We start from the raw sequence: 14,916 nt of genomic DNA, 5'->3' as shown, positions 1-14,916 counted from the left end.
ACTAAAAACTAAATCCTCTAAGTGTCAAGTTCGCTAAAGCTAAGGCTTCTAATGGTGTAGTGGAAAATTAATAGTTCCTCTGCACATATATTCTTCATGTATTAAAATCATTATTCAATTTATTTTTTTTTCAAATTTTATTTAGTAGGAGATCAGCACAAAGTTTAATATATATATATATTACCTTTTTTAAAAAAAAAAAGTAGATAGATTGCATCCAACTTTTGTACACCATACATTTGATGATGTTGACCCATTTGTTTTTTTTTTTTTTTGAATTATTAGTTAACCGAAATGACATAGAAACACCAATGTATCAAGTTCTCAATGGATGATTCTTGTCCATACCGAAACAATATGTTCACATGTCTAAGTCTGTCCACAAATTTTCCTTACCAAAATCAGACGACCACTCATGCCCAATTATACACTACTGTATATATCATTTGATTTGAAGTATACACTTCGATTAGTTCTTTGAAAACTCGGGATCAGCTGGTTTATGAGAGGTATAAGGGGTAACATATGTGGAGACATGGAACAATTCGCTGTATTTTTCTGTCGATTTCGTAATGCTTTGGATACAAATCTCGACATATAGAGAGCTGATCTAAGACTGAGTTGTGTTTATTAAGAAATCAGATTCATTTATTTGAGGCCATATGTTTGTTTCTTTTTAATTTTGTTAGATTCAAATATATATTTTAATAAAACTACATCCAATTGGTTAATAACAGGTTTTCAGGTTTTATCGGGTTTTATAGGATTTTTAATTAATGATCTACCAGTTGGACAATGAATCTGAGTCGGATATGAAATTACTACTTGAAACTCAAAACATAATAATAGAGCACCTTTTAATTATTTATTTTCTAATAAATTAAATATAAATTCATGCAAATTTTATTAAAATGGTCAACAAAAAGATATCTGCGCTTTGAAAAAGCGGGTCAAAAATAGCAATAGCTTATAAATCGAATGGAAACAAAAAAAAAGTGTAGATTGATGGTTAGAACTATGGTTCAAACATATGACAATAAAACTCATCTTCACTTTAAAATAGACAATTCATATCGTTATTACATCTCAATAATAAAAACACATTATTCATTAATATAAAAATATCTATAATATTAAATCATATATATCATCCTTAAATCTATTTCGAAAAAACCACACCTTCCAAAATAATAAAAACATAAAAATTAAATTGTTAAGATTTAAAATAAAAAATAGTGGTAGTTTTAAAATCATTTTTTGGATCAATAAGTGAAAAACATATTTGCGCTTTCTAAGCGCAAACAAAAATCTAGTATTTTATTTCTTGAAAATCATTATTTGGACCTAACCTTAAATTACCGTGACATATTATCCAATTCAAATTCTTATATTAACTATGCATCATAATATGTCTTCAAACAACTTTCTTATTCACTTAAATATTTAAATATTTTAAAAATAAAATAAATAAAAGATATTCATACAAAAAATTTCCAAGATTTTAATAAAAGTTTACTATATCTTTTTTTAAATATAAATACATGGGTTTTAATATTAAATTTTATAAATATATAAATAATTTCGTAATTAATATTAAATAATTATTATATATCAATATTAGTTTAATTTGTCTCATTAAATAATTACTATACATCAATATTGTTATTTGTAGTATTGAATAATATTATTAACTGTTGCTTATCAAGGTTTCTTATATGTTTTCTCTCTTAGTTAATTTACGGATTATTTCCTATCAGATCCTTTTCCGATCATCTCTTAAATTACTAGTTGACTAGTTGATTTTTTAGCTAATTTTGATTTGAACATTTTCTAATATATAAATATATGATTGTTCGTGTGTGCATTCTCATTACACTCTTTTGTCAAAAAACATTCTCATTACACTCATTGTCATTTTATTCTTCTAATAAAGGACTAAACCCATCATTTGTGTTATTCTTAATGGTCGTCTTTGTTTTAGGTGTGCTTTACACAAAATCTATTTAAAAATCAAGTATTTCTCTTGTATTTTATCTATATAAAAAAAATTAAATAATGTTTGAATATATTTATTTTAGGTATGGTGTGCAATTTTGTGAATCTATGGTGTGCAATTTTGATTGTGCTTCAAAGTGGGAATAGGCGAGTGTGTGAGTTCGAAAAGTCCAAACTGCATATGCGCTTATAGTTGCCCAAATTTATTTTCTTTGTTATCCATAGTATAATCAATCACATTAATAAATTAAGAGTCGTAAAAATTGCAAAATTTGATTTGTCTTTCTTTTTTTTTTGAATGCGGACTCTAATTAAAATAATTTGGTGTGAACTTTAAATTGTTACTTTTGAACATATATATAGAAGTTTGCACAAATATATAATTTTGAATAATATCATTTGTCATATTACTTTCAGTTAATTGAATATATATATAGAAGTTTACCTTAAATCTAATATTCAACAGCTTCCACTTTTTTGAACAGATCATGCCATATTACTTTCAGTTAATTTAAAAGTAGGTTTGGAAAACAATAGTCGGCAGATCACAATCCCATCACGATCATAAGCCGATTGCCGGAAATAAAATGGTCCTCGACTGAATTCTAAATGACCTGCAACAGTAGCTAACTAAATGGCTCATCCTTCGATTCCTAGCCTCATCGTTTCCCTCTCATTCTCCATTGGATCCACCGTCCCACCAACTTCTCTAGCTAACTAAATGGCTCGTGAGTTATGTATTATCTTAGTTTTGTTGTTTACTTCCAAAACGTCTGGATCTGAATGTGCCTACAAAACACTATATATCTCTTCTAAACTATCGATATATTGCTGTTCAAGTATTCATATGATAAATAAACATCATTGAATTATAGTATGTGTACATAAAGTAGTCATTAGTCATGAGTAATATAATTTTGCAATTAAGATTATGTTTCCTATAATCTTACTATTGTTTTCCGTTAGTCCTGTTGCAGTTTAAATAGGGACCGACTGTTTATCATGGAATATCTGACAATAAGCCACGACATGTTTTCCAGAAAAAATTTAAGCGAATTTCCCGTGAGTTTGGCAAGTTTTTTGGTGAGGTTTCAGTGAAGTCTTCAGCAAAGTTTGTGATACACTAAAATGAGCAAGCTAACAGTGGTTGATGTAATATTTGAGGTTTAATTCCAAAGAGCCGTTCTTACATTTTCTTTCCGTGAGTTTGATATCAAGCTAAAACAAATCGATTTAAATAAAATAAAATAATTTAAATAAAACAAGTAGAGTTGGTTTGGTTTCAGATTATAAAAGATGCTAAGTCTAGGGCAAAGGATCAGATGTCAAGCGATCATAATCCAAATAACTATTCAAAGAACAATTTCAAACAAGTCTAGAACTCAAAATACACATATAGATGGTTCATTCTTGTGGCATCTCACATTTTATCAAACAATTCTAACACCTAAACTGTCCTTTGGATTAGAATATGAAGACAAACATTAAGCTCAAATTCGATTTGTTCACAAGTGTCCCTAATGTCTACTTTCGCTGGTTAGGAACAAGTTGTCCATTCATATTGTTTTTAGCAACCTAAACACTTTCGATCATTAGATTAAACCTAGTTCAAACACTAATGTTTAGTTAAATACAGACAGTAAGCGTAATCCTTATTTGTATTTAGTTCATGGATCTATACACCGTAACACTCTAGACCTAACAATTAACATAAACATAGAAAATACAGATATAATAGACAAAGAAAACATGTCTGAATCAATATTAATAAGCAAAGAGTGTTTAGAAATCTTCTCCAAAGGATGTAAAATTCTTCTCCCTTAACAAGGTTACAAATTTTCTCTCTCGAAAATCTCTATAAAAAGTGGCGTAGTCTCTCAAAAAATAAGAAAATGTGTTTTTGCAGGTCTATGGCAGCCCATGAGGAAAAATAGGATCCCTAGGTAAAATTCCGAAATATTGGAAGTTTTTAAAAAAATCTTGAGCGGCTGGAGCATGCACTCGGGTGATCTGCTATGTTAGGATCACCCACCAGGCTGCTCTATCCGGTTTCCGAACGAAAAAAAACTCCAATCCTGATTCACTTCCTCATGTGTCTCTCCAAAAGCCTTCATACCTACTCCATACCTACTCCATACCTGAATTGACTCAAAAAAGACTAGAAAGACTTGATAAAGAATCGATAAAGACTCTAAAATAATTTAGAAAACATATATACAATGTGTCAAAAACACAACATATCAGTTTCTCGCCCGTTTCTCTTATGTATATCGGTTTTGGTTAGCCAGTCGGTCTGACCCGGTAAAGAAGAGATTGAATCTTTCGTAAGGTTCGTCTAAAAGTCTAAAGAACAAAGTAAGACATAGCAAACCAAGAAAGGCAGAGAAAACTGCTAAAGCTAGGTTCACTAAAAACTAAATCCTCTAAGTGTCAAGTTCGCTAAAGCTAAGGCTTCTAATGGTGTAGTGGAAAATTAATAGTTCATCTGCACATATATTCTTCATGTATTAAAATCATTATTCAATTTCTTTTTTTTTCAAATTTTATTTAGTAGGAGATCAGCACAAAGTTTAATATATATATATATATATATATTACCTTTTTTTAAATATTACCTTTTTTTAAAAAAAAACGTAGATAGATTGCATCCAACTTTTGTACACCATACATTTGATGATGTTGACCCATTTGTTTTTTTTTTTTTGAATTATTAGTTAACCGAAATGACATAGAAACACCAATGTATCAAGTTCTCAATGGATGATTCTTGTCCATACCGAAACAATATGTTCACATGTCTAAGTCTGTCCACAAATTTTCCTTACCAAAATCAGACGACCACTCATGCCCAATTATACACTACTGTATATATCATTTGATTTGAAGTATACACTTCGATTAGTTCTTTGAAAACTCGGGATCAGCTGGTTTATGAGAGGTATAAGGGGTAACATATGTGGAGACATGGAACAATTCGCTGTATTTTTCTGTCGATTTCGTAATGCTTTGGATACAAATCTCGACATATAGAGAGCTGATCTAAGACTGAGTTGTGTTTATTAAGAAATCAGATTCATTTATTTGAGGCCATATGTTTGTTTCTTTTTAATTTTGTTAGATTCAAATATATATTTTAATAAAACTACATCCAATTGGTTAATAACAGGTTTTCAGGTTTTATCGGGTTTTATAGGATTTTTAATTAATGATCTACCAGTTGGACAATGAATCTGAGTCGGATATGAAATTACTACTTGAAACTCAAAACATAATAATAGAGCACCTTTTAATTATTTATTTTCTAATAAATTAAATATAAATTCATGCAAATTTTATTAAAATGGTCAACAAAAAGATATCTGCGCTTTGAAAAAGCGGGTCAAAATAGCAATAGCTTATAAATCGAATGGAAACAAAAAAAAAGTGTAGATTGATGGTTAGAACTATGGTTCAAACATATGACAATAAAACTCATCTTCACTTTAAAATAGACAATTCATATCGTTATTACATCTCAATAATAAAAACACATTATTCATTAATATAAAAATATCTATAATATTAAATCATATATATCATCCTTAAATCTATTTCGAAAAATACCACACCGTCCAAAATAATAAAAACATAAAAATTAAATTGTTAAGATTTAATATAAAAAATAGTGGTAGTTTTAAAATCATTTTTTGGATCAATAAGTGAAAAACATATTTGCGCTTTCTAAGCGCAAACAAAAATCTAGTATATTATTTCTTGAAAATCATTATTTGGACCTAACCTTAAATTACCGTGACATATTATCCAATTCAAATTCTTATATTAACTATGCATCATAATATGTCTTCAAACAACTTTCTTATTCACTTAAATATTTAAATATTTTAAAAATAAAATAAATAAAAGATATTCATACAAAAAATTTCCAAGATTTTAATAAAAGTTTACTATATCTTTTTTTAAATATAAATACATGGGTTTTAATATTAAATTTTATAAATATATAAATAATTTCGTAATTAATATTAAATAATTATTATATATCAATATTAGTTTAATTTGTCTCATTAAATAATTACTATACATCAATATTGTTATTTGTAGTATTGAATAATATTATTAACTGTTGCTTATCAAGGTTTCTTATATGTTTTCTCTCTTAGTTAATTTACGGATTATTTCCTATCAGATCCTTTTCCGATCATCTCTTAAATTACTAGTTGACTAGTTGATTTTTTAGCTAATTTTGATTTGAACATTTTCTAATATATAAATATATGATTGTTCGTGTGTGCATTCTCATTACACTCTTTTGTCAAAAACATTCTCATTACACTCATTGTCATTTTATTCTTCTAATATCATCAAAATGACTAAACCCATCATTTGTGTTATTCTTATGGTCGTCCTTGTTTTAGGTGTGCTTTACACAAAATCTATTTTAAAATCAAGTATTTCTCTTGTATTTTATTTATATGAAAAAAACTGCAATAATGTTTGAATATATTTATTTTAGGTATGGTGGCGAAGGAAACACAAGGAGAAAAGAGGTGTCATATAAATATATCTTATGGTAATGAAGATTGTGAATCTATGGCGTGTAATTTTGATTGTGCTTCAAAGTGGAAGGGATTGGGCGAGTGTGTGAGTACAGAAAGTCCAAACTGCATATGCGCTTATCGTTGCCCAAATTGATTTGCTTTGTTAGACATAATAATATATCATCAATCACACTAATAAAATAATGAGTAATAAAAATTGCAAATTTTGATTTGTCATTTTTTATTTGAATGCGAACGCTTATTGCATCTTCATTAAAAAAAAAAAGAACTCTGATTGCATCCACCGTCCCAGCAACTTGTCTAGCCAACTAAATGGCTCTCGGTTTATGTATTCTTTCAGTTTTTGTTGTTTACTTCCAAAACGTCTGAATCTGAGTGTGCCTATAAAAGACTATCGATATGTTTCTGTTCAAGTATTCATATTATAAATAAACATCATTGAATTATAGTATGTGTATATATAGTAGTCATGAGTAATATAAGTTTGCAATTAAGATTATGTTTCCTATAATCTTACTATTGTTCCCCGTTAGTCCTGCTACAGTTTAAATGGTGACTGTTTATTTTGGAATATCTGACAACAAGCTATGTTCTTCAGAAATTTTTAAGCGAGTTTCCAGTGAGTTTGAAAAGTTTTTTGGTGAGGTTTCAGTGAAGTATTCAGCTAAGTTTGTCGCCCGTTTCTCTTTTGTATATCAGTTTTGGTTAGCTAGTCGGTCCGACCCGGTTGACCCAGTTTGAGTTTGGTTGATTTTGTTTAATTGATTTACCTGCTTTGGTTTGCTTTTTATTGTTGTTTCTTCTGAAACGATTATAATCTCATGTTTTGTTTTGTGTACGAGGTTAACTCATTGCGAGTAACCGAAATGACATAGAAACAGAAATGTGTGAAGTTCTCCATCGATGATTCTTGTCCATACCGAAACAATATGTTTACATTTCCAAGTCTGTCCACAAATTTTCCTTACCAAAATCAGACGACCATTCATGCCCAATCGTACACTACACTATATATATCATTTGCTTTGAAGTATACACTTTGATTAGTTCTTTGAAAACTCAGGATCAGTTGGTTTATGAGGTATTGGGGGTATCATATGTGGAGATATGGAACAATTTGCTGCATTTGTTTTCGTCGATTTTGCAATGCTTTGGATACAAATCTCGACACATAGTGAGTTGCTCCAAGATTGAGTTGTGTTTATTAAGAAATCATATCTCGACACTTAGTGAGTTGCTCGAAGATTGGTTGTATTTATTAAGAAATCATAACCAAAATTATTATTGTGAAAGATACTTATGAATTTATAAATAAAACTATAAATTTTTTTTTTTTTGATGAAAAGTTAAATTTATTGATCATAGCGGAAAAGAAAGTTTAATACAAAATGACTCTAGAAATCTAAAAACTTTGCGCTTTGGTTCTATCCTTACCCAAGACGGGCCTCAAACCACCGCTGCATCAGTCTCGTTAGTCCTCTCTTCTCATAGTCCTCTCTTCTCAAACTATAAAATTTTAAGTTCTATTATTTTTATATATCAGCAGATCATATATATGATCTTCTTTATTTTATCCATCTATACTAAATAATTGATAAGGACTATTTGGTAGACTAAAATAATAAAACTAATAAGTTAAAATTAATTTAATTTGGCTTTGTTAAACATACATAAAATTTATATATCAGTCTTCATTAATAAAACTTAATTTTACCTAAAATGGCCCTTATTTTTCAAAGTAATTTAATTTTTATTAGTAGAATTTTGGTATTTTCGTTTTGGGACTATAACTACAAATGCATCTCAAACAAATTATGGATTTGGGTCATAATATTTTAGATTATTCATTAATTAAATGCTCAAATTTGAAAAACTTATTAATATTCGTTTGAAAAGATCATATTTACCCAGAAATGAAATCTAATCTTAAATATAACCCATAAATTATTATTTTTGTCGTCATATTTTATTATACACATAAAACTTTTAAAACTATATCTTTTTGAACACTAATTATACACAATCAATACTTTTATTACACAAAATTTTTAATACAGATAATTACCCAAAATTACAATATAACAATATACTACAACAATATGACTATGAGGGTGATTGGTTGGGTTTTATCTCCCTACTTTAGCTTTATTTATTTTTAAATCACTAAATTTTACCAATCATGTTGTAGCTTTACTTTTAAAAATTAAAGTCTACATCAAGTTTTTATTTAGTTTTACCAATCATGCTTTAACTTTATTTTTAAAGCTACATCAAAAAAAATAATGCAAAACTTTTTCTTATGTATTTTAGGCAAAAACCCTACATCTTCTTTTTATACGCTGTAGAATCTGTAAATAAAAAAAATATCTATAATATCAAATAAATTATGTAATCATAATAAAAACTTTTATAAATATTTTAATTTTGAATTTGAGTGTTTTTAAATTATTAAGATATATAAATACTATAAATATTATTTACATATCACATTTTAAATTACAATAAATTTTGATAATTTATTAAAAAATATTAATATAAATTATTTTAATTGATATAAAATAATAATTTTATATATACAACACATTTTTCATATATTTTATTTTAAAATATCTACAGCCTACAGCTTACAGCTACAACAAATTTAACTACAGCAAAAGTCTCTGCAGAAAAAGTCTTCAGTAACAACTTTACAGCTACAGCCGATTTATCTACAGCTAATCATCTACACCTAAATTTTTAAAGACATAGTCGAACCAATATCACCTATAGCCCATCCAGATCATATCAAATTCGACCATGTGATATATCGTTTTCTAAGAAATCAGATTCATTTAATTGAGCCACATGTTTATTTATTTTAAATTTTTTAGATTCAAATCATTTTATAAAGATTAATTTTGAATGGTTAATGGTACGCTTTTGGGTTTTTAACGGGTTATGTCAAAGTTTTAATTAACAAATTGACTCATTACAAGATTATTATAGATCAATATTGTTATTTGTAGTATTGAATAATATTATTAGATGTTGCTTTTTTTTTTGCGCAACATACTTAGATAAGTTTGTATGTTCTTATATGTTTTCTATCAACAATAGTTAAGGTATTCAACACCCACACTTTCTTCTTTTTACATTCCACGTTATCATATCTTTTTTCCACATAATTATTCAACACTCATTTTAATTTTAACATCTACAATAGTTTTATTTAATAAAATTCAACTCCTTACCCCACAATTTTATATATAATTTTATACTACATATTAAAAACAATTTTCAACTAAAATTAATTAAAATTATTAAAAATAATTATTGTTAGATTATGTTTTAACAAAAGATATTTTAAAATGTAAATACATGTTTGTTGGGAAATAACTAGATAACTATAGTAAAATAATGTCTTTTGTGTTCAGGATCAAATTTATGTAGAATAACAAAATAACTTTTTTGATATTATAACATAAAAAACTAATTGAGTTTAGTTACTATCAAAACAATTTAGGGAAATTAGGCCAATTATACACAACAAAAACTACAATTTACTAACTAACCAAAAAACCTCTTCTCTCTCCTACTTTCTCTTCCTCTCTATCTACTTTCTCACCGCAAATCTAAATTTCTTTTTTTTTATTATTATTTGGCAAATAAGCCATTTAGTCAATTAAGCAAAAAAAGAGAAAGAAAACAATTTAGTCACCCGTAAAATAAACATTTGTTGTGGTTATATCAGTTTATTATTTTTTTTTTGAAAAAAAGCTTATTTGCCAAATAATAAAGAAAAAAGAAATTTAGATTTGCGGTGAGGAGGTAGATAGAGATAGGAAGATAAAGTAGGAGTGAGGAGGTTTTTTGGTTGATATCAGTTTATTATTTGATGAAAAGATTTATTACATGTTTGAATGCACGTTACTAACGTATGCAGAGCAAATATTTTTATGTTTGGTTCAGAAGTCACCACGTGTATGTGGTGGTTTCCACTTTTAGTTTTTCAACCTTTGAATAATAAATTCAACTAGGTTTAATCCAGGTCATCATTTTTTACTTGTTCAACTACTCTGTTGCACTTTTTATCTGATATTCAACAGTTGAATAAAAAGATTCAACACCATTATATATGGTCTTAGTTATTTTACAGATCATTTCATATCAGATCATTGTCCGATCATATCTTAAATTACTAGTTGACTAGTTGATTTTTAAACTAATTTAGATTTGAACATTTTCTAATATTATATATATACATATGGTTGTTCATGTGTGCATTCTCATTACACTCTTTTGTAAAAAACATTCTCATTATACTCATTGTGACTCTAATTTTGATTTTGTTCTTCTAATATCATTAAAATGACTAGACCCATCATTTGTGTTATTCTTATGGTCGTCTTTGTTTTAGGTGTGCTTTACACAAAATCAATTTAAAATCAAGTATTTTCTCTTGTATTTTATATTTTAAAAAAAAACTGAAATCATGTTTTAATATATTTATTTTAGGTATGGTGGCGAAGGAAACACAAGGAGAAAATATGTGTCATATAAATATATCTTATGGTAATGAAGGTTGTGAATCTATGGTGTGCAGTTTTGACTGTGCTTCAAATTGGAAGGGATTCGGCGAGTGTGTGAGTACAGAAAGTCCAAACTGCATATGCGCTTATCCTTGCGCAAATTGATTTTATTTGTTATCCATAATCTATCAACAATCACATTAATAAAATAATGAGTAATAAAAACTGCAAAATTTGATTTATCTTTTTTATTTGAATGCGAACTCTAAGTAAAATAATTTTGTGTGAACTTTAAACTGGTACTTTTTAACACATAGTAGAACTTTGCACAGAATATATAATTTTGAATAATATCATTTGTGTCATTGTGTGGTACTATTTTCGAAAGCTACCATTAATCTCATATTCAATAGCTACCACTTTTTTAAACAAATCACTAGATTTGGACCCGCACAACCGTGCGGGTATTAATTTTCATATTTATATATATTTTACATAATTAGAATATATTTTTTAAGTTACTTATATATTTAAATGTTTATATATAACTATTTTAAATATAACAATTTGATAGTTTTCATGCTGTAACTTAATTGATTATTTCAAATCATCACATATATTTGATATTTTTTATTATATATATTTTAAAATTACTTTTTATTCAATTATTATGATCATGATCCGTAATTCAAAGCGCTAGATTTTCTTTATCAATATTTTTTTATGTTTATTCATTTAAGATAATAACTATATATATATATATAAAAGTTTAAGATAAATTAATTTTATACATGAATTATCTAATTTACTAATGTTAACCCGTTCTACCAACATATTATATTTCTAGCATAAATTTTTAATGTTTGTGAAAATAAAATATATTAATTTATCAGTTTAAATTAATTTTATCATATTTAGTTAAATAAAATGTTTTATTTTAAAATGATAGATATAACTATAAAATAGTAAAATTTGATATACTTTTTTCATTTTATAAAAGATAACTGAGTATATATATATATATATATATATATTAATGTATAATAACATTAATTTCATTACTAATTACAAAATTAGTGAAAATATTCATATACAATTTTTGATGATTAAGATATTGTTATAATGTTTTTCAACACATTTGTTAAAAAATTAAATATATATATTTATATTTTAAGTTAAAAGATATCAAATTATATTATGATTTAAGTAGTTAAAAGATTATATATTAGCATTAAGGAAATACATTTAATAAAAAAATTAAATGATGATCCAAATAAAAATATCCCACATGAATAAATGTGAGTTTGTTAACCAATCAGGATTTTTAGGAGTCGATGTTTTATTAGTAATGATATATTATTAATCCATATTATTAGTAATAAATGAATGATAACTGATTTCTAGTGAGGGTCTAATTTTTAAAAAATCACACATGAATCAAGGTTATGACTTCTGCTTTAATATATAAGATGACCGTATCTATAAACAAAGTTGTTATACCCACTCATTAATTATATAAAAGTCTATTGGACTAATTCAATAAGAAATACTAGACCCTGATCCGCGCGCCAGGGTCTAGTATTAAGTAAATATTTTATTTTTGTATCTTAAACTATCTATTTTTTTACGAATGTGTGACATCATATAAAAAATATAAAAAAATGAGTATAGAGTTAATTAGATAATTTTAAAAACATAAATTTTTCTTTCGTGTGCGATATTATATAAATAATGATCCGCCCAGTTAACAAAAATCATAATTATTTTATGTGTAATTTTTTTTGATTTTGACAATTTCTTTAAAACTATATTAAATTTTACATATTTTAATTAGAATATTTTTAATATCTTTACCTTTTTATTTGAAATGCAACTCAATATTTTTTTAACAATTATAACAAAATATTTAAAAAACAATTTTAGAATTTGTTTGAAAAATATGAAAATTACATTTTAAATTAAAATTATCCTAAAATATGATAAGTTTTGATGTAAACGAAAACTCAAATTATGTCAAAAATAATGATATTCAATGATAATAACAATTTTAATTGATTATTTTTAAAAAAATACATTTACAAAAATATTGTTTGAAAGAAAATTCTTTTATCTTTCAAATATAAAATGAAAATATTATAATTTAATAATAAAAAATATAAATAAAAACCATAAATTTAGCAAATGATAACTGAGTTATATTATGCTAAAATTTTCTTTCTAACAATTTATCAAATGACAAATGAGTTATGAGCAAATAATAGCATATAATTTTTAAAAACATAGTCATTCTTAAATATTTTTTGAATAAATAATTATTTTTAAATTTAATCAACTGAAAATAATATCCGTACAATTGTGTGAGTCAAATTCTTGTTTTATTGATGCATGTTATATATTAGTGTTGCATGTTTTAGGTAACATTTTAATGATGCACGTTTTTAAAAATCTCCATTATTAAAATTATGCACGTAAGGATAACTCATGAGTTTTTTTGATTGATTAAATGATATTATGTCCAAATTTATTTAAGGATATTTCATTAAGGTAACTGAAAAAGACAAACAATAAAATAGGAAGTTTAAATTCATTTAAGCATATTTCATTAATGTAACTGAAAAGACAAGTAATAAATTAAGCAGTTTTATTTGTTTTAGGATATTTCATAAATGCAACTGAAAAAGACAATAAAAAAAAGGAAATTTAATTAATGAAGTACGAACATTTTCAAATGGATATTTCTCTTTTAATAATATAATATAGATAACATATAAAAGTATCGGTAACACGCAAATCTTATCAAGATCTTTCTCTTACACTTAGGTAACTGATAAATATTTGTATATCTTTTAGAAAGTTTGTGACATATCTGGTCTATTAAATAAGTATGTCCCTTTAGAAACTTACCAAGAACTATTTGCAAACAAATTTTGTACTTCTTCCGTACCATTTTAAGTGGTGTTTAAGCATTTTTATTTTGTTTTATAATAAGTGATGTTCTCAAATTTCTAAATAAAATTTAATGTCAATTTAAATTTGCAACCAATTACAAAATACTACATGTTTTTCTTATTGGTTAGACTGATTTTATTTAATGCAATTTTATGTAACCAAAACAAATTACATAAAAATTTATATTTTTTTAATCTTTGTGTAAAAACCTTAAACACCACTTAAAATAGGGAGTATATTTTGTCCATATAGGTGTGTAGCTTTTGCATTCATGTAATTATTGTACTTTTCTATTCTTTTAAATATGTTGGTTACTTTTCCTTGTTTCAAATAAATCAGTCCAAATACAATAACCAATAACCTCCGATTAAAAAAAATGCATATTTTAAAGAAAACTTTTATTTCAAAAAATACATTTTTATATTTTTAATGCAATTTTGTCAACTAATAATGAAAAATTGTGAAGTTCAAAAACATTTAATTGCATTTTTAAAGTTTTATTGGTTTAAAAATATAAGATATATAAACTTACAAAAAATTATGCATTTATAACTAAGTTTTAATATGATTTATTAAAAAGTGTAAATTTTTTAAAACAAGTATTATTTTGAAACAGAAAGTGTATATTATATTTTAGTATATCATACATTAGTATATTAGAAATATTTTTTTATCCTACGTGGTAACATATTACTCATTTTCAAACTCATTTTCGTTATTTATTTATTTTAACTTCTCGAAAATGGTTGTTTGATAATTTCAAATATATAAATAACAGCCAATAAAAAAATAAGTTTTAAACCAATATTTGATTATTTAAATTGTTAAACTATCCAAGATTTTCGAAATTCTAATAATATATAATATTTATATATCAAAATAAACAGGTGTTAAAAGTATACATT

At 25.6% G+C, this 14,916-nt stretch overlaps 1 long non-coding RNA gene across 2 annotated transcripts; it reads left to right on the top strand.

Moving 5' to 3' along the window:
* Window positions 1-281: 281 nt before the first annotated feature.
* LOC125586389 lies at window positions 282-11,351 on the top strand. 2 transcript variants are annotated; one of them, XR_007322896.1, is made up of 3 exons: window positions 282-6,410; window positions 6,509-10,950; window positions 11,049-11,351. It is a non-coding gene; the product is annotated as an uncharacterized LOC125586389 (long non-coding RNA). The 2 variants fall into 2 exon arrangements; XR_007322895.1 differs by having other exon boundaries at window positions 6,509-11,351.
* The last annotated feature ends 3,565 nt before the right edge of the window (window positions 11,352-14,916 follow it).

Source organism: Brassica napus, chromosome C4, assembly GCF_020379485.1.
Source record: "Brassica napus cultivar Da-Ae chromosome C4, Da-Ae, whole genome shotgun sequence".
Taxonomy (NCBI): Eukaryota; Viridiplantae; Streptophyta; class Magnoliopsida; order Brassicales; family Brassicaceae; genus Brassica; species Brassica napus.
The sequence above is the reverse complement of the archived record's forward strand: the minus strand, read 5'-3'. Positions and strand labels throughout refer to the sequence as shown.